This window comes from Erinaceus europaeus, chromosome 9 (genome assembly GCF_950295315.1).
Source record: "Erinaceus europaeus chromosome 9, mEriEur2.1, whole genome shotgun sequence".
Classification (NCBI taxonomy): domain Eukaryota; kingdom Metazoa; phylum Chordata; class Mammalia; order Eulipotyphla; family Erinaceidae; genus Erinaceus; species Erinaceus europaeus.
The window spans coordinates 41,141,770-41,169,298 of record NC_080170.1 but is presented as its reverse complement, the minus strand read 5'-3'; the positions used below and the strand labels follow the sequence as shown (position 1 = coordinate 41,169,298).

The following is a 27,529-nucleotide window of genomic DNA, read 5'->3' as shown; positions in this document are numbered from 1 at the left end:
CACATGAACACTTCCGAAAGTACTAAAGATAAAAGGTCTCCTGCTGCCACCATGTCAGCCTTGGCCCTGATAGTATAAAAGTCAGAACCCTTCCCAAGCACTGGAATAAGCATTTCATATATATGCTAATTGTACTCCTATAATACAAACACTATAATATATATCACATCAGCAGTACCAGTATATACCAGTCATACATATGTATTATCTTATTTTTCTCAATAACATAGGTATCATTAATCACCTATCTTCTCTCCCTCCTCTATTAAGGTTCAAAAACAGCTAAAGAGGCAAAACAGTTTTGCAAAAGCCGAAATTAGGGTGCTGGGTGGTGGTACACCCAGTTAAGTGCACATAGTACTAAGCATAAAGACTTGCAGGAGCATCTGGGTTTGAAACACCCCAGCCCCACCCCTGCTCCCTCGCTGCAGGTGGGGTTGCGCTATCACAAGCAGTGAAGTAGGTCTGCAGGTGTCTATCTTTCTCTCTTGCCTTCTGTCCTTCCACCCTCAATTTCTCTGTCATATCCAATAAAAATGGGAAAAATGGCTGCCAGGTGCAGTGGATTCACAGTGCTGGCACTGAATCCCAATGATAATCCTGAAGGGGAAAAAAAAAAAGCCAAAATTAGACTGTGTTATCTATCCCAACTTCCCCCATCCCGGGGCAATCCCAGACTCTGGAACAATGAAGGGTAGAAAGACAAAACTCCGACGACTATGTTCTACATCAAGGTGCCGAAAGGATGACCAGAACTTCAACCCAATTTGGGACTTCATCAGCATAGAATTCTACCTAATTACTCCCCATGACTCATCCTCATCAGGTTGTTTGACTAAGCATATTTCCTGTTTAAGTACAGCAAATCTTGCAGAGGTTCAAGGGGTCAGTGTAATAAATACTATGATGAATAAGGTATAATGTTTCCAGGTTCTCTAGTCTAGGAAGTATTTGGAAGCACCTGGTAGTGATTTGGAAATCACCCTCCTTACTAGAAGACAGCAGTTCCCACAGAAGACCTGGGTTCACATCACACTTTTCTGCTCCCTAAATATGTGGTCTTGATTGCATTATTATCCTTCTGCTATCTCGGTTTCATCTTCAGTGGAATGGAATTAATAAAAATATCTGACTCACTGGGATCCTCTGAGAAATAAATGAATGGATATATATTAGATTATAGGCTAGTGCCTAACAAGGGACAGGTGGTCAACAAATTATGGCTATTATAACAAAACACTTCTACAATTGATAAGATATCTCCCATGGTTATAATTTCTTCCATTCCACAATTTGTTCATGCTCTCTTGGAACCTGAACACAAGTTGTAGAGCCAGGCTGCAATATCAACTTTGTCCAGTAGGTGCTGCTCACCAAGTCATGGCAATGTTTTCCACATCCACTTCATCACAAGAATAGGTTTTAGCAATAAAGATACAATAAGTAAAGCTAAGACCTATTGAAAATATATGGTTAAACAAAATTAAAATATGCTTTATTGCAGAGCTTCTCAGGGCTTCTAATGTTCTAAGAGTATTGCAAACTCCCAACTGAATATGAGGGGATGTGTATATGTGGAGGTTTGGGGGGGTGGGTAGGAAGAGGGGGAGAAGGTACTGTGTTCACTAAGCTTTCCAAGTACCAAACCATTTATTTATTTATTTATTTATTTATTTATTTATTTATTTATTTAGTTCACACAACACCCATAAACTACATAAAGGGCAATAGTCTTTTACCAAGCTGACTTTGTGCAGCATTGCATTTGGATTACCTTAAAATAGTGGCCTTTATATTGCCTGCTTGTTAAAATTCAGCTTTCTGAATTTTACACGAGAAATACAGAATCAGATTCTCTGAAGGAGGGGCTGAGTTTTCTGCATTTTAACAAGCTCCCCAGGTGCACATTAAAATTTGAGAACTAGTGCCTCAGAAAAAGAGGAAAGAAAAAAGAAGGAAGGAAGAAAAAAACCCTTCCCTAACTTTGAAATTATGTTAATTTCAACAATCCTGAATATTAAATTTTCCCTAATAAGAAGGATACTGGTTAGCTTCTCCAAATGCCATAGATTCATGAAAACAGGGTAGGTGGTGAGGCTCACCTAATAGCATAAATAAAAACCATTTTCCTTATGTTGGATGCCATGGTGGGAATCTGGTGATACAAGAACAAACCAGACTCAAATCCTGCCTTTGAAGTGTTTGAGGTCTATGTGTAAGGGGTGAACTGGGGGCCATACCAGCTTCTATCTCAGAGTCACCATAGGGCCAGGGACAGAGGCACCTGAGTGGTCAAGTTTACATGTGACAGGGGAGCCTCATTCTGGGAATCAAAGGGAAGTGGAGAAAGAATTCACTTCTCTCCTAAGTGGCTCAGCCATGAATGAACCACCAAGACATTGTTTAGGATTGTTTTTGAGAGCCTAAAAATAAAAATCTAGTAGGGAACAGGACAAAGTAGTCACATGTAGCAAAGGATGAGAGCTGGATGTAAGGGGAAGAGAAATCAAATAGTGTGATGAATTATGGGAGGTGGGGAGGGGGAAGGCCAGCCCTGCTGACTCTGTTCAGTTTAAGGTGAGGAATAACAGGATTAGAATGTCAAACTGCTGAGTCCTACCTACCTGACCCATAAACCTTTTCTTTTCTTTTTTTTTTTTCCTCCAGGGTTATTGCTGGGCTCGGTGCCTGCACCATGAATCCACCGCTCCTGGAGGCCATTTTTCCCCCTTTTTGTTGCCCTTGTTGTTGTAGCCTCGTTGTGGCTATTATTATTGCCATTGTTGATGTTGTTCATTGTTGGATAGGACAGAGAGAAACGGAGAGAGTAGGGGAAGACAGAGAGGGGAAAGATAGACACCTGCAGACCTGCTTCACCGCCTGTGAAGCAACTCCCCTGCAGGTGGGGAGCCGGGGCTTGAACCGGGATCCTTAAGCCGGTCCCTGCGCTTTGCACCACATGCGCTTAACCCACTGCGCCACCTCCCGACCCCCCCCCCTAAACCTTTTCTAAGCGGTTCAGCTTTTTCCTCTCAGTAGTCACTAATTAAATATTGCCTAAGAAGAAATAAAGGAAAGTAAACTAAAATGTAATGATGCCAAGTAGAAAATACAGGGCTGGGAAGATAAGATGGTGGGGTAGTAAGATAGCAGAAGATTTGTCTGTCTGAAACTCGTCAACCACTTCCTCTTTCACTTTTAAGATCTATTCATTAATGAAAGAACGAGAGCATTATTCTGACGTGTGTTGCCAGAGACTGAACTGAGGACCTCATGCTTGCAAGTCCAGTGCTCTTCTCCACTGTGCTACCTTTTTAAAATTTCTTTATTTTATTTTTTTGGCACCTCTGTAGCCTCTTATTTTTACAGAGAACTCTCTTGACCTTAACAGTGATTGCATATAGGTGGGCTTTTCTTTCCCATGTGATTTATGCCAAGACTGTAAACCAGAGAATCCCAAGGCATGCCATAACTGGGGTCCATAAAGTATCCCTACTGTCAATAGGAGACAAGGTCAAGCAAATTTTCGGAGTCACCCCAAATCGGTGTGTCTCCTGTAATTCGGTATCACTTCTACTGTTATCTCCTTTACCCAGCAGATTCCTTCATAAATGGATTAGGTTCTTGCACATCAAGCTTGCCCCATTGGTAAGTTCCTAAATCTCTTCTCCCTGATTTCATGAAAACAGAGTGTCTGTGTTCCAGGGTTGGAAGTTTGCAACTTTATGGTCAAATAGCAGAATCTAGCACCTGAGGCCACCGTGAGTCCATTTTCCATTACATTCTCCTCTCCCATGGGGAAGAGGCTGCCACCAAAAAAGAAGTTAACTGACCACAGTCTGAACAGAGGCATTACTGATCCCAAAATCTTCTGCTGTTTGCCTGCAAAATCCTGCCACTGCTCTATATGCATATGGCATGTGTCAACTGCTTTAAAATTAGCCAATTTTCCCTAAGCATAAAAACGGATTTTCGTCATATCACATGAACCATGTATTACAGAAACAAACCAATTTTTTATTGTGGCTTTTTTTTTTCTTTTTAAAATACATTGAGTCTTTTTAAGTCACTGCCAAATCCACTTTGCATGCTGCATTTGTGAAATACATTTAAGGAAACCAAATATGGTGGGGAGATATTTCATAGAGTGCTGCCATCTGAAGAGAAATTGAGGTCATTACCAAGTCAACCACACTTAAAGAGACTGGACTACCTCAACTAATTTTAAAGGGCAAATAATACAGGTACATGCACTGCGTGCGTGAGTGCCTGCATGTGCATGAGCGTGCGTGTGTGTGCGTGTGCGTGTGTGGTGCTCCCCTCCCCCTTTTAGCTTCATTAGTCCTGGCCTATATATATATTTTTTTTTTCTCAGAGTGAGACAGAGGCCTGATGGGTGGCTCACCCAGGAGAACTCACACATTACCATGCAAGAGGATATGGATTCAGAGTTGAGCAGTGGCACACCTGGTAGAGCATGTATGTTACAATGCTCAAGGACTGGGGTTCAAGTCTCCTTTCCCAGCTGCAGGAGGAAGTCTTCATAAGTGGTAAAGTAGTACTGCTGGTTTCTCTTTATCTATACTTCTATATCTTCTTTCTGTTTTTCTTTTTTTTTAATTTTTTAAATCTATTTGATAGAGACAGCCAGAAATTGAGATAAGGGGGAGACAGAGAGAGAAGGAGACAGAGAGGCACCTGCAGCACCACTTCACCACTTGTGAAGCTTTCCCCCTTCAGGTGGGGACCAGGGGCTTGAACCCGGGCCCTTGAGGACTGCAACATGTGTGCTTAACCAGGTGTGCCACCACCCAGCCCCTCTTTCTGTTTTTCTATCTCTATCCAAAACAAATACATAAATTTAATTTTTTTTAAAAATTAAAAGAAATAAAATTACAAAAGAGGACATGGCTTCAAGCCCCCAACCCCCACCTGCAGGAAGCTTCATGAGCTTCCTTCAGTATGGTGGTAGCCAGGCTCAAACCTGGGCCACACATGGCAAAGCCTCATGCTCTCCAAGGGAGCTATTTTGCTAGCCCTAAATACAGTATTTCTATGCTGCCCTGCACTCAAAAAGGTGGGGGTAAGGCAAAGAATAAGATGACTGGCAAAAAGTTTATACCATAGCCTCTATGCCCCAGACTTAACAGGAAGTACTGTTGCCAGAGACTGAACCTGCAGTGTTTTCAGACTCAAAAGGATCCTGTGACATGAGCATTTCCTATACACTTTTTAAAAGGCCTGGAGCCTGAGGCTCACACAGTTATGTGACCTGGAAGATCACAGAGTTAGTGTACACCATAACCTGCCCAGGGCTTGGCCCTAGTTCATCATTCTGAGCCCATTTTCATTCATTCTCAACACCTCTCTCTCTCTCTCTCTCTCTCTCTCCATATATATATAAAATTTATTAATGAGAAAGACAGGAGGAGAGAAAGAACCAGACATTACTCTGGTACATGGCTTCCGAGGATTGAACTCAGGACCTCATGCTTGAGAGTCCAATGTTTTAATCCATTGAACCACCTCCCAGACTACCCGAGCCCATTCTCTCCATGCCAACTCTTGAGTTCCAGATTTTCCCCCTTAATTAAGGTCATTGCAGGGGAGTGTCATTGTGGCCTCAATTACTTTGGGTTCTGTTCCTCTGTGTCAAGTCAAATCTCCTGTAAGCTTTGGAGGCAGTGGAGGAAGGAGTCTCCATGCCTTCCCCCCAGTCACACAAAGCATAGTTGCTAAAGTTTGTTAGAACATTAGAACAAGCCTTTTGCTGGGGGTTCAGCTGAAGCCCCTACCCAGTACTCCCAGCCCCCTGCATTGAAGATGGCAAATGAAGCAGTGTAAATTCATCAAGGCAATTGTCTATTTTAGCCGGGGAGGACTGGGGGGGGGGGGGGTTGCTGGTTCCACTCAAACAGGAAGAAAAAAAAGGCCCCACAAGTATTCACTTTGGGTAAAGATCTGATTTTTTTCCTATAAACACTTATGTGTTAATTGAGAGGGCAACACATTCAATAATTATTAGTCATTAATACTCTGGCACAAAGTAGTCGATAGGACTAATGAGAGGTGGGAAGGGCCTGGAGGGAATGATGGCTTTTTGAAGGAGGTGTGTGTTTGGGAGGTGTCTCCCTGGGGGTGAGGTGGAGTGCTGACTTTGGGGGGGCTGCTGAACAGAGGGGAGGTTCTGGTACCTGGTACCGGGGAACAGAGAGCTGGTTTTCATAAGGCTAACAGAGGGAGGGTCGAGGGTGAGGTTGGGGGAAGGAGGGAGTCTAGAATTGCTTCTAACACACATGTACGCACCTGCTGCTGTCCGATTGGAGATGGTGGGGACCAAGTTAGAAGCAAGGCTTTTAGGGATGGTACCAGCCACTCCAACCTCCATCCAGGCAGGGACCTCCTTATGCCTCTGAAGGGAACTGTAATGCAGCATCTGGCCCCTAGGGGTCCCCAGCACCCTGACTTGCTCCCATTGCTGGGTTGGGCTCCCCAAGAGTGAAAAGCATGCAGACAAGGAAAGAAGTGCATGCGGTGAACCCCTCAGGACATCATCATTTCCACTCCCTGTGCCTGGTGCAAAGTTAACAGGATGCTGCCTGGCTGAACCCCCCAGTACAGGGAACCCCCTGTCCCTCCATCTCCGTATTTCTACAGATGACAAGGGATCCCTTCTTCCAGGCCAGACTCCAGGGACACTGGCTTTTCTGCACCCCACAGGCAGCTTGGTGCTCAGGAGGTTGAGGTAGCACCAGACCCAGAAGGGGGAAATTAGAAACCCCTGTCCTCCAAGAGGCTTCCTCTGTCGGTGGGACTGCAACCTAAGAGTCAGACCCTGCCTGACTCAGGGGTACTGAGGGAAGGGGTCCTGGAAGACCAGAGAGGCAGTGAGATCAGAGGCATCAAAGACCAGAGAGCCTGTCAGTGCTTTTCTACCCAGTCTCACCATTGGGAAGTGTTGATCAGAGAGGAAGGGACTCTGAGATGAGATCTGTCCCCAGCGCCACAGTGGTAGGGAGGTAGGGACATTCTAACTGCCTCCCTCTCCCTTCCCTCCACACAATGGTCAGGGACTGGATCCTAATGCCAGTACTTATATGCTAGGAGATTCCCCATTACTAACTGGCTTCACTTCGTATCTAATTCTTCTCCCCTTCTAGAACCCACTTCACAGGAGCTCCTCACAGCTGCCTGAGATTTTGTGCATAGTGTCCAGCCCCACATCTGACACACAGCAGACCTGGGTTCACCGGCAATAGGGGGTATGCTCCTTCAACCACTCAGAACAAGGGAGAATACCCAGTGTTGTTAAAGTTCGGGCCCAGAAACTGGCCTAGAATCCTGGGATTCACAGGTGTGATGACTTGGTGAGAGTCTTTGTTTTAACTGATTTTAGCACCTCCCAACTTAAATGCAATTATTTATTTAAGATGAATGAAATGGAGCATCACACAGCCATAGGAGGAGCCTGGGATTGAACTCAGGACCACACACAGGGCAAGTCCTGCACTCTACCAGGGGATCAGCACCCTTGACCACTGCCCCTGCTATTTTAAATCCAGCAGGCAGGCCTTGTCTTTTGCAAACAAGTATGACGTGGTGGTTTTAAGTGAGTTCAAATCAAGCTGGCTTTCAGATCCCAGGAAATGGTTCTGTGGCCATTTGTGCTAAGTAGAATGAAGGCACAAGTGGGGCAGGACCTCCCTACCCCACCCCCCAGGCCTGTGAAGCCAGGGAGACCCACATGGGTCTGCTTTATACATCATGGTTCCAGTTAGGGGTGAATTTGATGAACATCTTCTGTTGCTTGTTTTCAGAGTCTAAAATCCACTGCCAGTGAATCCAGGTGTCACTGAAGGAAACTCTTCACTCTGAGCCAAAGGACACTCAACTCTTCCATTGTTTTGAAAGCCTGTTCTCTTGCAAATGGAGTACACACCTATATTCAGAACCAGAGCACTTGAAATATTCAGTGCACATGCATCAAGTATGCAGAATGTGGAAAGCATTGCACTTGAAATTCTACAGCATTTTGAATGTGCACCAGCTCTCTTAAACTGACCCAGAAATCCTCACCTGGTCTAATGATTCTCTGTGTCCTCCTGACCCAGGAAGTCCAGAGCTGCAGGCAGTTAATCTCCCTTGACAACAAAGCTGCCACACACCCCCCATATGGCCAGTGATGACTTTGTAAGCTCTGAGCTCAAATCTGTACTCAGCCACTTCCAAGAGGTGTGACCAAAGGGACAGGAGGTAGCTCACCTTGTCAAGTGAATGCCTTATGCCTTATGCTGTACAAAGTCCTAGGTGAGTCCCAGGCATCACATTGGCTAGCGTCAGGGGAGCCCCACTGATGATGAAATGGTATCTCTCCTCTCTGACTCTCTGCCTGAATCACCTGCCCCACACCTCAATGCATACATACATATATACACACTAGAAAATGGGCCTATCTCTCTCTCTTTGAATGAAAAAATTGTCAGCCCAGGAGTAGTGAAATCAAACAAGTGAGATCTTAGCTATCCCCCCACCCCCACCCCCCCAAAAAAAGGGAAGAAGAGGAACCGGAGGGTGGTATACTTGGTTGAGCACACAATACCATGTGCAAGGACCTGGGTTCAAGGCCTCTGGGTCTACTTGCAGGGGAGAAGCTTCTTAAGTAGTGAAGCAATGCTACACTTTCTATCCTCCCACCCCTCCCAACTTCTCTCTGTCACATCAAATAAAATAAATGACTGTCATAGTGGAGGTAGCTGGGTGGTGGCACACATGTAGCATCCTGAGTTTGCTCCCTAGAGTACTATTTTCAAAAACAAACAAACAAAGACATGGCCGTGGATCAGTTATTTACACGTTCTGAACTCTTTAACTTTCTCCTCTATAAGCAGAAAGTGACAGGCCTCCTGCCTTGCCATGCACACAGTCCAGGATCAAACCCTGGCACAACACAGTAGGTACTGTAACACTCAAGGAAGCCCTAGTGCCATGGTGGTGTCTGTCCCACTCTGTGTCCATCTGAAAAAGTCACCCACAGCTGTGAAATCACATAGGTGAGGTCCCGGCAACACCAGTGAATAAACAAGGCAACAAATGTACTCAGTGTTGTAAGGTGGTTCAGTGAGACCATGGCTGGAAAGCACCTAGCATAGTGGCTGGCATCTGCCGCCCCCTGCCAGAAGTCCCTGACTCCCTGGCCCTGAATAACATACACAGAAATCACCACCTGCCTCTCACTCACATTGGCTTTGTGCCTGCATGGCTCATCATGGCACTGATGTAAGCTGTCATACTTGTGGACACAAAACTGTCACTCTGGGGCCAGGAGGTGGCACACCTGGTTAAGCAATCACATTACAGTGTGCAAGGACCCAGGTTCAAGCCCAGCCCCCACCTGCAGGGGGAAAAGTTTCATGAGTGGTAAATCAGGTCTGCAGGTATCTCTTTATCTCTCTCCCTTTCTATCTCCTCCCTCAATTTATCTGTCTATACCCAATAATAAATAAATATATATTTTAAAAAAAGTCACTCCTATTTTTCTGAATGCTCATGATGTGATATTTACTTGTGTTTTTGGCCCGTCTTTAACCTTCTCAACCTGTTAAGACAGAAGCCATTTTATAAGGCGTGGTTCTCAAGTTCAGAGAGGTTACTGAACACATCTAAGGTCACACAGAAAGTGATCCAGCCTGCACTAAAGCCCAGGTTCAAGGGCCCCAGAAATCAGGGCACTTTCTATCTTGCTGATGCTCAGAGATATCCTGCATGGCAGGAAGAGGGCATGGTGCAAGGACAGGAGTCCTGAGTGTATCTTTAGCGATTTCAGTCTGGAAACAGGAATGCTTTCAAGAGTAGGAAAAAATCCAATGAAGATTAAATAAGGGGTCCGGTTAAGTGCACATAATATGAAGTACAAGGGCCTGCACAAGGATCTGGGCTTGAGACTCCATTCCCCATGGATGCTTCACGAGTGGTGAAGCAGGTCTGCAGGTGTCTCTCTCCCCCCCGCCCAATTTCTCTCTGTCATACCCAATTTAAAAAGGTGGGGGGGGGGTAGCTGCCAGAAGCACTGGATTCATAGTGCTGCCTCTGAGCCCCAGCTATAACCCTGGAGGCAAAAAAAGAAAAAAAAAGATTAGAGATCATGCAAGTAAAAGGCTACAATTGTCCTACACAAACTTCACCAGCTTCTCACATCACTACTACAGCCTTAGTAGGAGAAACCTATGTAGAGAAGGAACACATGCAGGCACATCTGTACAAGCGTGTATCTATACACATATACACGTCCAGGTAAGATGAAAAAGCCAACAGTAAACCAGCTCCCAGGCCAGGGACAGCACTGTCAACACCTTCATGGCCCTCCCTGATCGAACTCCCATTTCTCCTTCCTATTCAATTCACTTCTCATCTCATTAAAAAATAATTTTCTTTTTCCCTTTTTGTTTGTGCTTCTGGACTGTCTCCAGTCCTTTGGCCGGGCTGTGCCTGTCACTTTGCGAAGGATCTGAGTGACACGTCATTCACAGCAAAGAAAGGAAATAAAATGGTTTTGGAAAGAGAGGTGTGCGTGTGTGTATGCATGTACGCATGCATGTGTATACCTGCTACCTTTGTGGCTAAGTCTTCAGCCTAGAGAACAGAAGGGGCAAGTGAAATCGGACAAAGTGGGGGAGGGGGTATTCAGACATTTGCTGCTCTCCAGTATGTGGTGGGACAAGTCTGGTGCCCTCAAGGATAAGGCCATGCACATCATAGGAACTAGAGTTTTGTTTGCAAAGAGCAAAGTACCCTGTTGTTCTCCTTCTCATCCCCAGGTGCTCCCCTGCCCTGGGATTTCTCCCTTCTCCAAGAAACAAATCAGATCTTAATTTAGACACCACCTCTCTGAAGAGACCTCCTCTGACCACCATCTCAGTGACTACAGTACTTGGGGTTCACAATTACCTGTCTCAGCACCCAACTGATCTCATTTACTTGTCCACATATTTGCTTTTCTGGTTACCATAGTAATAAACAATATGAACTTGGGCATAAACTTGGTTAGAATTCTAACCACCTTCCCCACTTAGCTGTGTGAGCTAAGGTAGAGGTTTTAAGCTCTCTAAACTCAGTATCTCTGAAATGAGAATACAGGATGTATTAAAAGTGAGGGTTCAGGGAGTCGGGCAGTAGTGCAGTGGGTTAAGCACACATGGAGCAAAGTGCAAAGACAGGCATAAGGATCCTGGTTCAAGCCCCCAGCTCCCCACCTGCAGGGGAGTCACTTTACAGGCAGGTCTGTAGGTGTCTATCTTTCTCTCCCCCTCTCTGTCTTCTCCTCTCCATTTCTCTCTGTCCTATCCAACAAAGATGACATCAACAACAATAACTACAACAATAAAACAGCAAGGTCAACAAAAGGGAACAAATAAATATTTTTTTTTAAAGTGAGGGTTCTAAGGGATCCTGGCAGTGGCACCTCCAGTAGAGTGCATATGTCATCATGCGCAAGGACCCAGGTTCAAACCCCCAGTCCCTACCTGCAGAGGAAAAGCTTCATGAGTGGAAAAGCAGTGCTGCAACACTATCACTATCTCCCCTTCACTCTCAACTTGTCTGACTATAAAATAAATGAAAGTCAAGAAATAAATGAGAGGCATAGACTATTAGATGAGATTGTGAATGTAAAACCCCAGCACTGAAGCTGACACATGGCTGTGTGTCACTAGAGCTTTCATCAGCTCCACTGTGACCATCACCCCACCCTCCCTCTCAAATGGAAGACAGTGGATGGCAGGGCTCCCTCTGCTATTCATGGTCGAATGAGAGTTACTGGCACATCTTCACAGCAACATACTGACTAAACATCTGAGATGCCTCTGAGAAGCCCCATCCTGAGCCCGCCTTCTGACTGTGCAGCTAGCCGCATAAACAGATCCTTATAGGGTGGGGGGAAGGGGCTGTGCTGAACAAAGTAAGTGAGATGTGTAGGAGGAGAGAGGGGGAGGCTATTCATTATTTCCCAGAGTCTTGGGGCTCTCTTCACCAAGGAGATCATCTTTACAGAGCTTGTTCCTGAAGCTCAGTCACCTCCAGAAAACAGAGGACCAGAGGGGTAAGATTCTGCAAAGAAGCATCCCCAAGCTAACAGGGACCTGGAAGATGATTTGGGTGGCTGAAAAGAGAATGGGGCAGGTGGAGAGGTACAGAGAGGCAGAGGCCAGTGTCTCTGGTCTGTGGTCTTCAGAAATGTGAAGTTTTGCATCCTGGGAGGTGGCAACAGCAGTAGAACAGAGGACTTGAAAGTATGAGGTCCAAAGTTTGACCCACTGTACCACATATGCCAAAGTGATGCTTTGGTTAACTGATCCCCTAATTAATTGTAAATATTAGTTTTAGGGTCTGGGTGGTAGTATACACATCTGAATGCTCCCCCCCATCAGTTTTGGTTCTGTCAAAATGAGGGGGGCAGTGGCCTCTGAAGGTGCAGGCAGTGGTGTCCCTGGCTGAGTGGACTCTTTACCATGAACAAGGACCAGGGTTTGCACTCCTGCTCCACACCTGCCTGAAGGGTGCTTCATGACTGGTGAAGCAGTTGTGCAAGTATCTCTTTCCCTCTCTATCTTCCCCCTCCCCCTCTCAATTGCTCTCTGTCCTATCAAAATAGAAAGAAAAAGAACAAAAAAGAAAAAAAAATAGGCTCTGAGCTCCCTCCCTCAAATGATTTTGATAGAAAAAAAAATGGGAAGGTTGTTTTTTAAATTTTTTTATTCAGATAATTTGGGGGAGTTTTGAAACATCACTCCTATGCAAGGGAGAGACTGAAGGGCCTTGTGTTCCAGAAAGAAAAATAGGAGACCAGCTTTTGGGAACATCCAGGTGAGAAGGCATGGGATCCCAGGAGCAGGAGGGGAGCTGGGGTTCTGGAACATTAGGAAATGGGCCTTCGCAGGTCTTGGTGATTGGCTAACTATGGAGGTCAGTGTGAAAGCAACTGGGGTCCAGAACCTTCCATATCTTGTCAATCAGGCCTGGGCGGGGGGGGGGGGGGGGAGGTGGGGAGGGAGGGGCTGTGTTATCATCCAAGCAAAGAAGTAGGGGAAGGAAAAATGGTTTTATGGGGGAAACTGGTGCAGACTACGTCACTGGTGGTGTTGTAATCATTGTGATGCCAAAGTGCAGGCTGCTGGGAGAAGAGATAAAGATGCTGACTGAGCATCTTGTGCATTCTAGCTCACTTGGGTCTTTTTAGTGCTTTAGTTGGTTTAGCGCTTGAAGGAACTTTTGAGAGTTGAGGTGCTGTTTTTATTTTATAGATGACGAAACTGAGGCTCAGAGAGGTAAGGGTCCCTCCTCTACATTGTTAACTCAGAAAAACAGCCAGTAAACCAAGCAGATGAAGCAAATCTAGAACAGCCAGTAGTGAAGGTAATTTGGGGACAGAGAGCACGGAAAGCCTGGGGTGCAGGTGAGTTGCCCCATTCAGGTGTGCTGAGCATCATGGAAAGAAACCCAGTGATGCCTTCTGTCAACTATAGAATGCTGAGCACATAGGAGTTCAGGGTATAGGCTAGACCTCAGTGCAATACCTAATAAAAAAGCAAGGATGAGTGGATTGAAAATGTTCAAATCTATAATGATTAACTATGATTCAATCATGGTCTGTGCCCCCATTCTTTCTACGGTGAGGCCCAGGAAAGAATAAGGAGGGCAGTTACTCTACTCTGTATAAATACCACAGCTTTCTTAGCCACTCATCTGTTGTTGGACATCTAGGTTGCTTCCAAGTTTGGGCTATTACAAATTGTACTGCTATAAACATAGGTATACACAGATCTTTCTGAATATGTTTGGTTCCTTAGGATATATCCCCAGGAAAGGAATTGCAGGGTCATAGGGCAGGTCCATTTCTAGCCTTCTGAGAGTACTCCAGACTGCTCTCCACAGGGATTGAATATGGGATGGCCTCACTTTTGGGTAGAACTTAGGAAACATGGACATAAAACAGAAACACGGACATAAAACAGAAACAAAGTAAACTTTGGACTAGTTTGGTATATTGCATCAAAGCTAAGGACTCTGGGGGTTGGGTGGGTTTTCAGGTCTTGATACAAGACAATGGACTTAACTTGAGAAAGAGAGTGTTTTGCAGACCCCTATCTTGGTGAGATGAGAAATTGTGCCATCTGTACTATAAACCATTAACTTCCACATTAAAAAAAAAAAAAAGTTTTAATGCTGCATCCTCAAGGGGAAAAAAAGGGAATCAGGAGAGCACAGGTGTGGCTTTTCTTTCTCCCCATCTTCCTGGCCATGTGTTTGGTGGGAAGGAAAACGCCCAGAAGGAAGGGTGCTAACTGGGTAGAGAGGCTAAGTCCACCCAGCTGGTCCCCAGTCAGAATCATGCTGGCTTTCCCATCCTGTGAACTGCCTTGGCTATGTCTACTGGCAGGCAGGCACAGAAATCTTGGGATAGTTGTTTGAGAAATGAAGGCAGCCAGGCAAAGATGCTAGGAGAGGGGTTGCTGAGTCACCCTTGATGAGCACCCCCACCCCCAACTGTAAGCCACAGAATTCTCTGCACCTCTTTGACTTCCAATTTCAGGAACAAGAACCCAAAGAGCCAAGTACAGTTATGGTGTCATTTTAGGTAAAGCACTCTGTTCTCTTGCTTGGTAGAAATCTGTCCTTGTTGGAGTAGGGCCACCCAAGCAGTCAGTGACGCATCCTTCTCCAAGGTCTCTGTGTGGCTCAGAGGGCCCAGATCATTGACACTGCCCAAGAGGGGCGACTCTCCAGAAATGCATCTGTAGATCCCCTTGCAGTCATAGCCAGGACAGAAGAGACTGCTGGAGCCAGTCAGAAAGGATGCTCTCCAACCCAACACACCCACAACATGAGCATTCTGACATGTAGTCAATCCAAAAATTGTTGATAAGTTACAATCTTTCAAAAGAAGGTTGCAAAATCCATTGTGTGTGCTTTACCAGAGTACAAATTTCAAGTGGTCAAGAGCCACTTCTAACCAGAGGGGACCTAAAGGTAGTAGAGTCCTGTAGGTTAGTATTTGGTAGGTTGGATGTGTTGGTGGTATAGTGTGGGCTGATACTACGTGTAAAGCAGTGACATTAGCTCTCTGCTGAGACAAGTACCTGGTGGTACTTGATCCATGGTACAGTGTGGGCAACTAGTTCAGTGTGGTTACTGGAGGTAGTGTAGTTCAGGTTAAGTACTGCAGGTGCTGTAGTTAGTAAGTATGAACAATGCAGTGCACTCAGCATTGGGTGGGTAGTTAGCAGTGTGTGGATAGTACTCTAGAATGTTGCATCATGGGTTTCCCATTTAGCCTGATGAGATGCCATTCACCAATCCTTTTGCTCAATGTAGCGTTCGAAGACTTTGCTGGAGCTACAAGCGCCAGAGCAGGGCAGGACAAGGACTGCTGCTACGGAAGGTCCTGCCAGAGTAGGCACAGCAGGTAGAAATGAGCAGGTGGAAGTTCAGGGAGTTTAACTTCAGGGCCCCTCTTGCAAGACAGCAACAAGTGTCCATCTTGCAAGATAGCTGAAGTGCCAATCACAAAAAGGAGTCAGGTATCAGATAGAGCAGCCGGCAAGACCCCTCCTCAAATTCAGGTGGATTCAGCTCCAGAGCATCCTGACTAAAGCAGGATATACAACCTCCTGTGAAAACCCACCTTCGGTGCAAGCGCAGAAAGACCTAGCACCCCAGAGTGACTGCTTCATTATTATGAATGAGCACTGCCGTTCTGAGAACCCGCTCGTCTTCTGTATATATTGCAGACAAGCACACACATGGTATAGACAGCATCACCTGGCTTGTCAATCAAACCTATCACCTCTGCCTCAAACAGCAAGTAGACTTCTCCTCCTCCCCCTAACAGCTCTGTAACTTTCTTTTGAGGGTACTTTTGATTACTTTATTAAATTCTTCACATTTCTGTGTGTCAAGCTTTAATTCTTTGCTGACTGTCACAAGACCTGAAGTTGCTGTGGCTCTCTGGCCCTGGGTCTTGTGTAAAGAGGAACAGTTCCACAAGAAATGGAGTTACTCAAGTCCACCTCCAACCTGTGATCAGGGGGAGAGGGTCCAGTTCTAGAGATATCAGCAGGCAGCCTGGCTGGGCAGAAGACCGAGCCCCTGCAGCCCCAGTGTGCAGGGTTTTCTTTGTTGTTTTGTTTTTGTTTTTAAGATAAGCAGTGCACTGCTTATCTCTGGCTTATTGTGGTGCTAGGGACTAAATTTGCAAGTCTCAGGCTTGAAAGTTTTATGCTACTTTCCTACCCAGAAGCTAATTTCTCCTTCCCCAAAGCAGAGCTAGAACCCACAACCACAACATTCCAACCCAGTGGTCTCATTTTTCCTTCTCACCTTTCCCCTAAATTTGGCATGGATCATTTTGAAGAGTGAGATGAGACTTGGGACCCCACAGTGAGTTACAAGTTCTCTGAACACAAGAAAACAATGGTGACAGGAAGACACAGGATGGAAATTCCAGGGAAAGTAATTACACCTCAGGACCTGTGCTCAGACTGAAACCCTGGGGCCCAGTCAGGATTTGGGGATTCCTCACCTCCCCCTCTGAGTGCAATTATGGTGCCAAGTTAGGCAAATCATTTCACTGTGCTGCCCTACTGGAACTTTGTCCTTATCAGGCCACTCAAGGTGTGAGTGGCATGCAGCTTGGCACCTGCAATCAAGTGAGGTGCAGGGAATAGGGAGGCTATGTCACCTGCTTTTCTTGGGCCTGCCACTCCTCTGTCCTCAGAGCTGGAGCACATGTGTGTGGCTGACTGGTGACAGCCACCTCCCAGTGGTGGCCAGCAGCCCTCACTCAGCACTGTTCTGACTGGCAGGCTGCCTCTCCCCTCTCCTGGTCAGCCTAGCAGTCATGAACCCCATAGAGCAGGTACAGGTGAGACTACACCCCAGCCTCCTGCTCTCTGTGGTCTCCTCCTTTGTGGCTGCTACAGCATATGTTTTATTAAAAGGGAAAGAGGAGGGGAGACAAGAGGTTATGGACATGGGCATGCTCAAGAATCTTAAGATGGAAAAGCTCCTGCTCCCTGCTAAAAGCTTGAGGGCTTTGGCATGTTGCCAGCTCCTAGTAAACCCCAGTAGGGACATTTGGGTGGGGAAAGAGGAAATGGAGACAAATCAAGACTCTTGTCTTAGGAGAGTCTGATGGCGGTGGGGGAGGGGGAAGAATTATGAAAACATTTTTTCTCATGCTTTCTTGAAATTTGCCTTCTCTCTCAATATCTTCCTCCAAATTGTCTGAGCTGCTGTTGATAAGCTCTCTGACCTTGAACATGAATTTCCACCATAATGTATGGATTAGTCTTGAGGGTGGGTGCAAGTTTAGGTCATTTCTGATGCCTAATGGGAGCCCTCTGTCCAGTGTGAGAGCAGCTTCCTCTAGGTAAAAGCAGGTGTTTGGTATTCCCAGGCTTTCAGCAGGGAAGCAGCCCAGATAAACACCCAGGCACCATGCAAGCCTCAGCTTTCCTGGCCTTCTCAACTGTGCTGCTCTAGGAATCTCAGTTGAACTCCTCTCCCCAGCTTTCTCTCTCTAACCAATCCCCAGTCCCTCTTTCAGGGTAGCATTCCAGCTCTCCCTCCTTGGAATACTGATAGCTCTCATTATTGGTACAAATCAATCCTAGATTCATTAGGTCAGCCCTGACAATCACTGGTATTGAACAGCTGTTTAGAATGAACATTGTCATTGGCCTTTCCCCCAGGTGGAAACCTGTTTTCCTAACTAGACTAGAAGATGGCTGAGGGGAAAGGCGAGGTCTTACAAGACTTTACTGTATCAGTGGAGGAGGGGGCCTTAAGTCCCTGTGACCTCCCAGACCTGGAACAGCAGAAATCAACTCACAATGACTATGATGAAATCATTCCTGAGGAAGAATTGGCGGCATCTGGGATGGGTTTGGGAGGCATGAAACCCGCACCTTAATCGCCAAATGTTCCAGAATAAAGCAGTTCTTTTCCAAGATCTCAACATTCCTTCTTTTCCAAGAAGGGGCCTCAAGTCTTTCCAGCTCACTTCTTAGGGTAATCAAAAATAAAGGAGACCAAACACCGTGTGAGGATTAATTAGAGGAGTTCCCTTAAAATGCTTGCAGCCCTTTGGAAAAGGGTGCCATTATAAAAAAAAAAAAAAAAAAAAAAAAGTATATAAGGTCTTGTTATTCAAAAAGAAAAAGGCTTGAATCACCAAAAATATACTGCACAGTGGGAAAACAAACCCCTCACCAGGAGCCCTCCAAGCAGATCCCAGCAGATCCCAGTCAGCAGAAAGTGCCCATGCAGATGTCTCCAGATTACCTCTTGTTTGTGAGGCAGGGAGGGACTCTGGAGCTGTCTCAGAGGGGACCTCTTCTCTGCCAGGGGAGTATCCCCAGCTACTGGCCTGTGCCTTGGGGAGGGGGATGGTTCTTGGCCCTCTGGGATCCTCAGTAAACAACCTGTTAGGAGGCCAGCAGGGGAGCCCTTCCCAGTCCCCCAAATGGGGTGGCTGGTGTAAAGAACCAAAGAGGAGGAGGATGTTCCCATCCCAAGAGCCTCTGCTTCTCCTTCCTTGTGTCCACAACATAGCACACATATCTCTCCACTGGGGGAGACAAAGCCAAGCCCATGTAGGCCTGAGTCAAGGATGCTTCTGCCTTCTCTCTGCAAACTGCTTCCCTCCAGCAGCCCAGATTCTGGTCTGATATTTGCTTCCCTTCCTTCAGACACTTCAAAGCAGCCACACTCCACACCTACCCACATTTAGTCCCTGTGAGGAGGAGCAGAGCATGCATCTCTCCCCAGAGCTGGCAGCAGCTGTGACCTGGGTAAGCTCACAGGGCCACCTGGCTATTCCCCCCAAGGGGACAAGGTAAGTTATTGTGGTTTCCAGGGATGCCAGAGCGTTCTGCCACAAACGCATGCACATATGTACACACACACACACACACACACACACACACACACACACACACACCTGGGTCAAGGGTGAGAAGCCACAAACTCCAGCATCACTTTGCTGATGCCTGATATCATCAGACTGCCCCCCAGGGGACTATGCATAATACTTTAGCTGCTTGGTTAATCCTGGCAGTGCCTGCAATCTAGACAGCTTGGTCGGACACTCAGAGAGAGTCCCTTCTACAGGACAGAGGCAGGAACATTTGGCTTACAAAAGACCTTTTCTCCTCCAGATTGACCTGTGCTGACATATCCCCTCCAGCTCAGGCCCCTGCACCCAGTCAAAAACCTGGCCTGTAGTAATTCCTACCCTTTCAGCAAAGCATGAGTTCTTGCTCAGGGCATTCAGTTCCCAGGGTGAGCAAGAGCACACACAGTTCTTTACAGAAGGGTCCGTTCCATCACACTACAGTGCATTAGTCTGATTATTAGTTAATATTTGCCTTAGGTCTATAGACCCTGGATAAACATGTGCCATGCAGAGTAGGCTGCCTGGCAGAGAAGAAACTCCTTTGGACTGCAACAACAGCTCCCAAGTTCATGCTCATAATAGAAAGAGACCCTCAGAGCCTCTGGGGCCTGGGCAGAGAGCGGCACTTCCCAGCTTCCTGCAGACAGCTGTGTGCATAGCACCGGAGTTCACACATACACACAAGCAGACACAGAGAAATACCATCGGCAGTGCTGGACTGTGTTCCCAGATGTCTACAGAAACAAGGAGGTGGGTGGCAAGACAAGCCTGGTATGTTCCTGCTTCCAGCCCAGCCAGGCTCTCTCCCTTAGAGTTCAACTCAATCAATGGGGTTTCTGCCACCCCCTTGGGGAGACTATTTGCAACCTATGGGGTTTCCTCTCCGGGGGAATTGTCTTCCTGGGTTGCATGTATGGGGGAGAAAGAAGCAGGTGTCTACAGAATGCCCTAGAGCCCTCAATGCATGCCATTTACAACCTCTGTTCTTTGGTCCCACCCACCCCTCGCCACCAACCCCCCAACACACTGAATGGTGCCCAGTTTAGTCCAGCGTCCACTCTCATCACCTCCTGCAATCATGCAGTCCAGCTGGATTTTCTGTAGCTAATGGGAGTTGCGCTAACTTTAAGGACTCAAGCCCAGGCAATAGCAATATAGGTCAGGCAGAGCGCAGGAGCCCTGTGACAGCCATGCAGGAGGCAATAACAGGGAGCTCTCCAGCTAAACCCCAAAGTCCACTGCTCAGGCCTCAAGACAGACACCAAGACTCGAGTAGGGGTGTCATTTCCTTCAGCCTGCCAATTCACAGGCTCCAGGGCCAGAGGGGAGGAAGGCCAGATGAGCCCACTCCTGGGGGGACACACCAAAAGGACAAGGAAAGGGAAGCGGTGTGGAGAAACGCCAGACAAACCCAGAGCCCTTACCTTGAATCCTTGCAGGAGCGCTTGGTGCTATAGACCTCCGCTGATGAGGAGGGGATTCCAAGATCCCAGGTTTTGGAGCTACATCTCCTGTGGCAGCTTTCCAAAGTTTCTACTTCATGATTTCTGGTGGCTTTTCCTCATGTGGGGGTTAGCGGGGCGCCAAGGCCTCCACCCCCCCCCCCCGGGCTTGCAAAGGGGAGCAAACCAATGTCCGTGTGCAAATGCTTCTGTACCCCGCTCTGCCAGCTCCGGCGCCCCCTTCAGACCCCCTGCTCGTCGCCTTCCAGTTGAGCAGCCTGGAGTCCCGGGCCCCCAAAGCGTGCCCAAAGTGGGGCGCACGCGGGGTCGCTCTGCAAAGTCCAAAACGCAACGTGGGAAGCGGGTCCCCGTCCCTTGCCCAGGAGATGGTGCCTTCTTGCCAACTGTAGCGACTTACCCGGCCGCTTGTTGTCCCCTGCACGGGGGTAAATACAGCTCCCCGCCCTGGCTGCCCGGCTCCCCTGGCGGTCCGCAGACCGGTCCCCACACCCCAGGGCAGTAGAACATCCCTGGGAGCGCTAGCGGGGTGCTCCGGGCTCCCGGCTCCCAGCTCCCGGCTTCCAGCTCAGCGGGGCGAGGCGCGAAGGCGTGGAGGGGGCCGCTTCAGGCTGAGCTGCAGCCGGGCGTCCCCGCGCCTCCCAGGGCGCTGCACCTCAGCGCTGTCACCTGCGGGCTAGCGCGCCAGCCCAGCGGCGGGAGCTAACAATGCTGCCCCGCCGGCCTCGCTCTTTCTGGCTCCTGCGCGGCGGCCCTCAGCCAATGGCAGCCGGCGCCATACTCCCCGAGGGCGCCCATTGGCTGGGAGGCGGCAGGGGGCGGGCTCGAGGAGCACCGGCTGTCTCCTTGGGGCAGGGAGGAGGGGAAGAAGGGAGGTGACCCCTCCCAGTTTTGCAGCAAGGACTTTTTGAGAGGGGCTCAGGAAGCTATGGCTTCATCCAGGGCTGGGGACTTGGATAGTTATAATCTTGTGCCTCAACCAATTTGCCTGGCTTTCTTAACTGGAATTATCAGAGATTAGGGGCCCATTTTAACCAGTTTCCTAGCAGGAGGTGTGATTCAGTGGTTTGGTAAATTTTATTTAGTTCCTTGGTCCTGAGCTACTTAATGAGAAACCCTTGATGACACATACCTGTGTGATTGTGCACACAGACAGATCAGAGAAACAGAGAGAAAGATAGCAGGAAATCAATAAGAAGGGGAGAGTGAGAAACAGATTTAGAGACTCTGAACAGCTAAATCAAGAAACATTCTGTCCCCAAATCAGGATGATGCAGACAAAAGCAAAGAGGAGATATCGAGTTTCTAGGGAGAAGTAAAGTGGGTAAATGTTCTGCTTCCCAAACAAGGAATTGTTTTTGCCAGTGGTGTTTTCCTCTGTGTCTGCTTTCACTTCTGAGTACAGAGAGAGGAGGGACCCTGGCTCTCTGTTGGCTTTGTAAGACTGAGAAATTCAAACAGGAACAGCCTTGTTTCTAGGAAGCAGGTGCTGTTGCTGAGTCTGTGGATTGAAAAAGCCCAAGGAGTAAAGAAAATATAAACTTTGAATCAAAGTGTACAAAATAGATTCTTGGTATGTCCTAATGAGAATGCAAAATTGAATTATGTCCAGCTAACTAGCCCACTGCATAAAATGTTGGCAGAAAGCTGGGAGTGCAATAGTTGAAGGAAAATGCAATTCAACAGAAGACTGAGGAATGACACTAGCAGAGGAATTTGGGGGATTTACACTAAATGGCATAAATGTCCTGTGTGTAGGGGGGGGGTGTGTAGAGAACCTAGAGTAAGAGAGAGGGGGATGGGAGAAATGTGTTCTTTCTTGTTTAGTTTCCTTGAATGGAGTGCAACATCAGAAATTATTTTATTTAAAAAACAAAAGAGGAAGATAAGGAGTAGGGGAAGGAGAAGAGAATGCAGACATTTAGTGAATATGAAAGTAATATAACTCATGATTAACTGAAAAAGTGATGTTCTGAATAAGTGGTGGGAAATATTTCACATCTAAACACATCAATCCACTCATTTCACCTTTGTGGTTTTCTTGGACTTCAGTACTGTTTTGACTTTCCTCCTCCAAACTGTAGATATCAGTTTGCCTAAATGACAAGACAAAATGTGTCAAAGCATGGTGGTTCCAGAAGATTCCCAGCTTTCCTGTAAAATAAAGCATCCAAGTGAGGCAGTGAGAAGCTAAATCTTGTCATTCAGCTGCTAAGTTATTTGCTCCATTGTTTCCTAGAGATAGTGGGAACCCTGACCTTTACATCAAATGTTCAGACCCTGCTAAAATAGTAGGAGTAGGCAAAGAAAATGAGTGAATGAACAAATGGTCACCAATCTTAATGGAAAGAAAAATTTCAATATCTCTATAGAGGAGGAGAAGGAGTGCAATTGGGAGACACAAAAAAAGACTTGCAAAAAGGAGAATGTACCTTTGTATTCTTCTCCTATGACAATCCCAACTCTGTTGAAAAATTAACAAGAGCAGCCCAGGAGGTGGCATAGTGGTGGAGTTTTAAGCTTGCAAGCATAGGGTCCTGAGTTCAATCCCTAGCACTATATGTAACAGAGTAGAGTACTACTCTGGCCTCTCTTTATGTAGCTCATAAAATAAATATTTAAGAAAAAAAACATATTAAAAAATTAATATGTTATCCCAGGAGGTGGTGCAGTGGATAAAGCATTGGATCCACAGGCATGAGGTCCTGGGTTCATTTTCCAGCATGTGCCAGAGTGATGATCTGAATCTCTTTTCGCTTTCATTTTTTTCATTAATAAATAAGCAAGAAAAAAGAATAAGGAGAAGAAGGGGAAGAATACAAAAGGATATGATACATATTTTTAAATCTAGAAATTGACTGACTGATGTATTTTTACCTATAGATGCATTTATATGAATCCCTATCCAAACACAGTAACTGACACCCCCTTCTAAGTCGACCCCCCACCCTTCCCTCTGGAGATAGCTATATTGCTGTCTGTCCTCAGAGGATTTTACCTGTACTTGAACTCCATGAATATAAAATATTCTATGTAATATCTCATTTTTTTCACTTATTATGACTATGAAAAACATCTTTGCAGTTGTAGACTGACTTTTTATTGCTGTGTGATATTGTGTGGCTATGTAACATTTATCCAATCTCCTAGTGAATACTCTTCTGTATGTCTTTTGGTGGTTGATCACAGGCAATTATTCAGCCTGGGTATATACCAAGGGTTGAAAATTCCTTAATTTGCTTTTGGCTCTCCAAGGGAGAGAAGCCATGAAGATTCTGAAGCCTACTTTCTTTCTGATATAACTAAGGGGACAGCCGCAAAGGCCATCATACTAAGTGAAGCAAATGCCTAATGTGTCTCAGATCTTTCAGGCACTGAATCTCATTTCTCTAATCGCATTTAGAGTCCTCACAATAGCTCTAAAGTATGTGCATTGTTGTTTCTGCTTTTCTATTTATATTTAGAAAATTGAATGTAAGACACTGTACTAGAAAAATGACCCTTAGTGTGTTTTTTAAGAGGAACTATGATAAATGGGAATGATGAAAGTTCTCATGGCATAGATGAGGGTCAAGGCTTTTCAGTAGAGATAGGAAAATACAGAGAACACAGAGTAGTGAGTCTCAGGTAGGCAGATTGGCAGATTGGAAACAGAAAATCAAAAAATGGGCTTAAATTTCAATTGTAAGTGTTGTGAGGGAGGACTGATACTGGAGCAAGCAATAAGTCTAAGATCATAAGGACTGGGTGGTAGTACACTTCATAGAGTTCACTTGTTACTGATGTTTGAGAGCCCAGGTTGAAGTCCGTGGTCCCCCACCTGTAAGGGGAAAACTTTAAAGGTAATAGAGCAATGCTGCAGTTGTCTCTTCTTCTCTCTTTCTTTCTCTCACTCTCTATGAAAAGAAAATAGAAACATGAAATAAATTGAAGGCTGCCAGGAGCCGTGGAGTCTTCATATAGGCATAGAGCCCCATAATAATACTGATGGATAAAAAAGTCCCACACCATGTATGAACTTTCTGTGAAGGTCAACCTGGTAACTGTGTAAAGAATAGATTCACAGAGAGGAAAGCATTTGAAATTGATTTAAGAAGCAAGGAAAGAGGCCTTTGGTACTTGGCTATAGGAAGATGGACTTCAGGAGAAAACTCAGGGTTGGAGATATCCTGAGCTTGCCATTTTATAACATCTTAATGACCTCAGTACTGGAACTAATTTCCTTTGTGAGCTCTCAAATAGGTAGAGATTATTACTGTATCTTATTGATGGGAAAATTGAAGATCAGTGTGACACTCAAACTCACCTCCAAATACATTCATTTTGAAGTTGAAACAAGAACTCAAGTCTGCTTTGTTACACATCATATTGTTTCTACACAAAGATGTATATATATATATATATATATATATATATATATATATATATACATATATATGACACCCAATCCCATTTAACTATAAACATCAGATAATATAGATAATCTGATTTCTGTGGACTTCAACCTCTACTCCCATCTCTAGATTCTTAATGCGTTCAGAGGAAGGCATGTGACAATATTGCATCTATGTATTAGAATCCAATGCTCTGTCAAAATAGGGCTTCTTTTTATTTCTACAGTTCTTTTATTGGACACATCCAAAGAAAGGTCTATAAAAGCTTGAGACATCAACTTCCAACTTAATGTACATCTTTTAATGGCCATTTTATCAGTGCACTATTTTCTTATATATTTAAATAAGAAGCATGTAAAGATAACTACAGAAAGGCAAAGGCCAGATATTCAACTTATTAGAAAATCAAACCCAGATGGCTCATTTGGGTTTTCTAACATAGCACAACATACTTCAGTAAATGTTTTAAAAAGTAGTTCAAAAAATGCAAGTAGATTATTTCCTACTCAAATCAGGCAGGCAATTCTTCTAGAATCTGCCCATACCTAGCCTAATGCCCACCATATGTTAGACACACAAATGTTTACTGAATGAACTATAATCAGTGAAGTTCGGTGATGATTCATAGATGCATCTTGTCTGTGATGTTAGTAGATCAATTCACCAGAGTCAAGAAAGAAATTTAGGTGAGATTTTGGCTGGCAAGGGCAATGGAACTGCATATTATGACTTCAATTCTAAAAGGCTATGCCTTCTAGATGTGTGTAGTTATCCTCTGAGGTGTTTGCACAATGTCAAAGTCACCAAGTGACAAATTTCTCAGCATTGTCTCTTATGCTAAGGGATGCATGACTATATTTCTAACCTCAGTTTCTTCATTTGTTAAATGAGACATGAGATGAATAAATATGGTGCTTCATTCAATTTCTCATACCCTAGGACAAAGTTTGTTTTATTGTTGTCACTCATGTTATTTAATGTCAATGCTTAAATAATTAAATCTGACAATGCTTTCATGTTAGGGAGACTGGGGGAGGTTATTTGAGGGCCTTTATCTTCCTTACAACATTCTAGAGGAGCTTGGAGACAAGAATGACTTTATGAAAGTTCCTTCAATGATAAATCTTATCTGAAGTAGTTTGCAATGTTATTTGCATATACAAGTTAAGTCTCAAATGCTTCAGATTCAAGACTCAAATGCGAAAAAAAAAATGTTATTGGGGGTGTTGGGCAGTAGCTCAGCAGGTTAAGCGCATGTGGTGCTAAGCACAAGGACAGGCTCAAGGATTGGTGTAAGGATCCCGGTTCAAGCCCCTGGCTCCCCACCTGCAGGGGAGTCGCAGGTGGTGAAGCAGGTCTGCAGGTGTCTATCTTTCTCTCTCCCCCTCTGTCTTCCCCTCCTCTCTCCATTTCTTTCTGTCCTATCCAACAACAGCAGCAACAACAATAATAACCACAATGATAAAACAATAAGGGGGAAAAATGGTCTCCAGGAGCAGTGGATTCATGATGCAGGCACTAAGCCCTGGCAATAACCCTGGAGGCAAGGAAAAAATTGTTATTGGGTGGGAGAGAGGCATAAAGTCCTTTTTCATCTTAAATAAGACTCATTTTCTCTCTTCCCAGGCATCAACTAGAATGACTTTGTACATGGTAAAAAGCATCTCTTCTCATGAAAAATATAGTCATATAGGCCAATAAACTGATGTAAAATTAAATAAAATTGCTTCTAAAATAAAAATTCTTTTTGAAAAAGATAGTGCCTTAAAGTCTTTTTTTTTTTTAAAGTCTTAAAGATTTGGGACTACTTATAACATTGCTTTATTGCAACTAGTATTTAAATTATCATTGCATAGATGACGTTAATGGGGCATACTTTTGAGGTAAGTTATCACTATCATGTGAGAGAAAGCTCAGTGAAATAGCAGATTCAAGCACACACACATACAAATATAGCTTGTCTCCCACTGTTTACGAATGGTTTTAGTTAGTTGTTTTTTTTTTTTATTTTTTAAAGCAACACTAGTAGGAATAAATCTTAAATGGATTTTCCTTGGTGTTGTTGCTGATGCTACTCACTCTGTTCTCCTTTGATTGGGCTGGAATTCACTTGGTTCTCACCCAGGTATATTCTTTCTGTTTGTTAAGGATGCTAAAAACTTTAATTCATGTTTCCTTCCAGCTCTGCTTATTGGATTCTCTAAAATTAGATTCAACATTTCTTCCTTTGTATCAAATACACTCTACCCATCCCCACTCCCCGCCTTTATACTTACTACTACTAAAGGAAACACTTGCAAGAGAAATGAAGAGGCAAGAAGTTGCCAAGGTAGGTTCTGGTCTCCAGCTTAGCTGTGCACTGTACCTTGGCTTTTTTTTTTTTTTTTTTTTTGTATGTTCTTTGTTACCTCTTCATCTAACTATCTCTCTAAAACAAGTATTTCCTTTAATATTCCTGCAAGTTAATCCTGAGGAAACACACAAGCATTTATTCCAGCAAATCCAGCTAACTGGGGGTACAGGTATGACAAAAAGGGGACCGCCTACATTCACCAAATCAAGGGGGACTGACTTGCATCTACAGAGATCCCCCCACCCACACCCCACCTGCTAAGAGGAAGGACCTTTAAGGGTAGTGTGTGTGTGTGTGTGTGTGTGTGTGTGTGTGTGTGTGTGTCACAAGGCATCTGGCTGATGATGTGAGAGGGAAGGTTTGGCATTGTAAA

The 27,529-nt window shown here is 45.3% G+C and overlaps 1 protein-coding gene across 1 annotated transcript in view; it reads right to left on the bottom strand.

Annotated features, from left to right (window-relative positions):
• Positions 1 to 21,110, bottom strand: part of BRINP2 (BMP/retinoic acid inducible neural specific 2) — a 111,759-nt gene extending 90,649 nt beyond the window's left edge. Inside the window, exon 1 of the mRNA XM_007531465.3 lies at positions 20,374 to 21,110. The gene's annotated coding sequence lies outside the window, so the exon portion shown is untranslated. The remainder of the gene's footprint in view (positions 1 to 20,373) is intronic.
• Between the last annotated feature and the right edge of the window lie 6,419 nt (positions 21,111 to 27,529).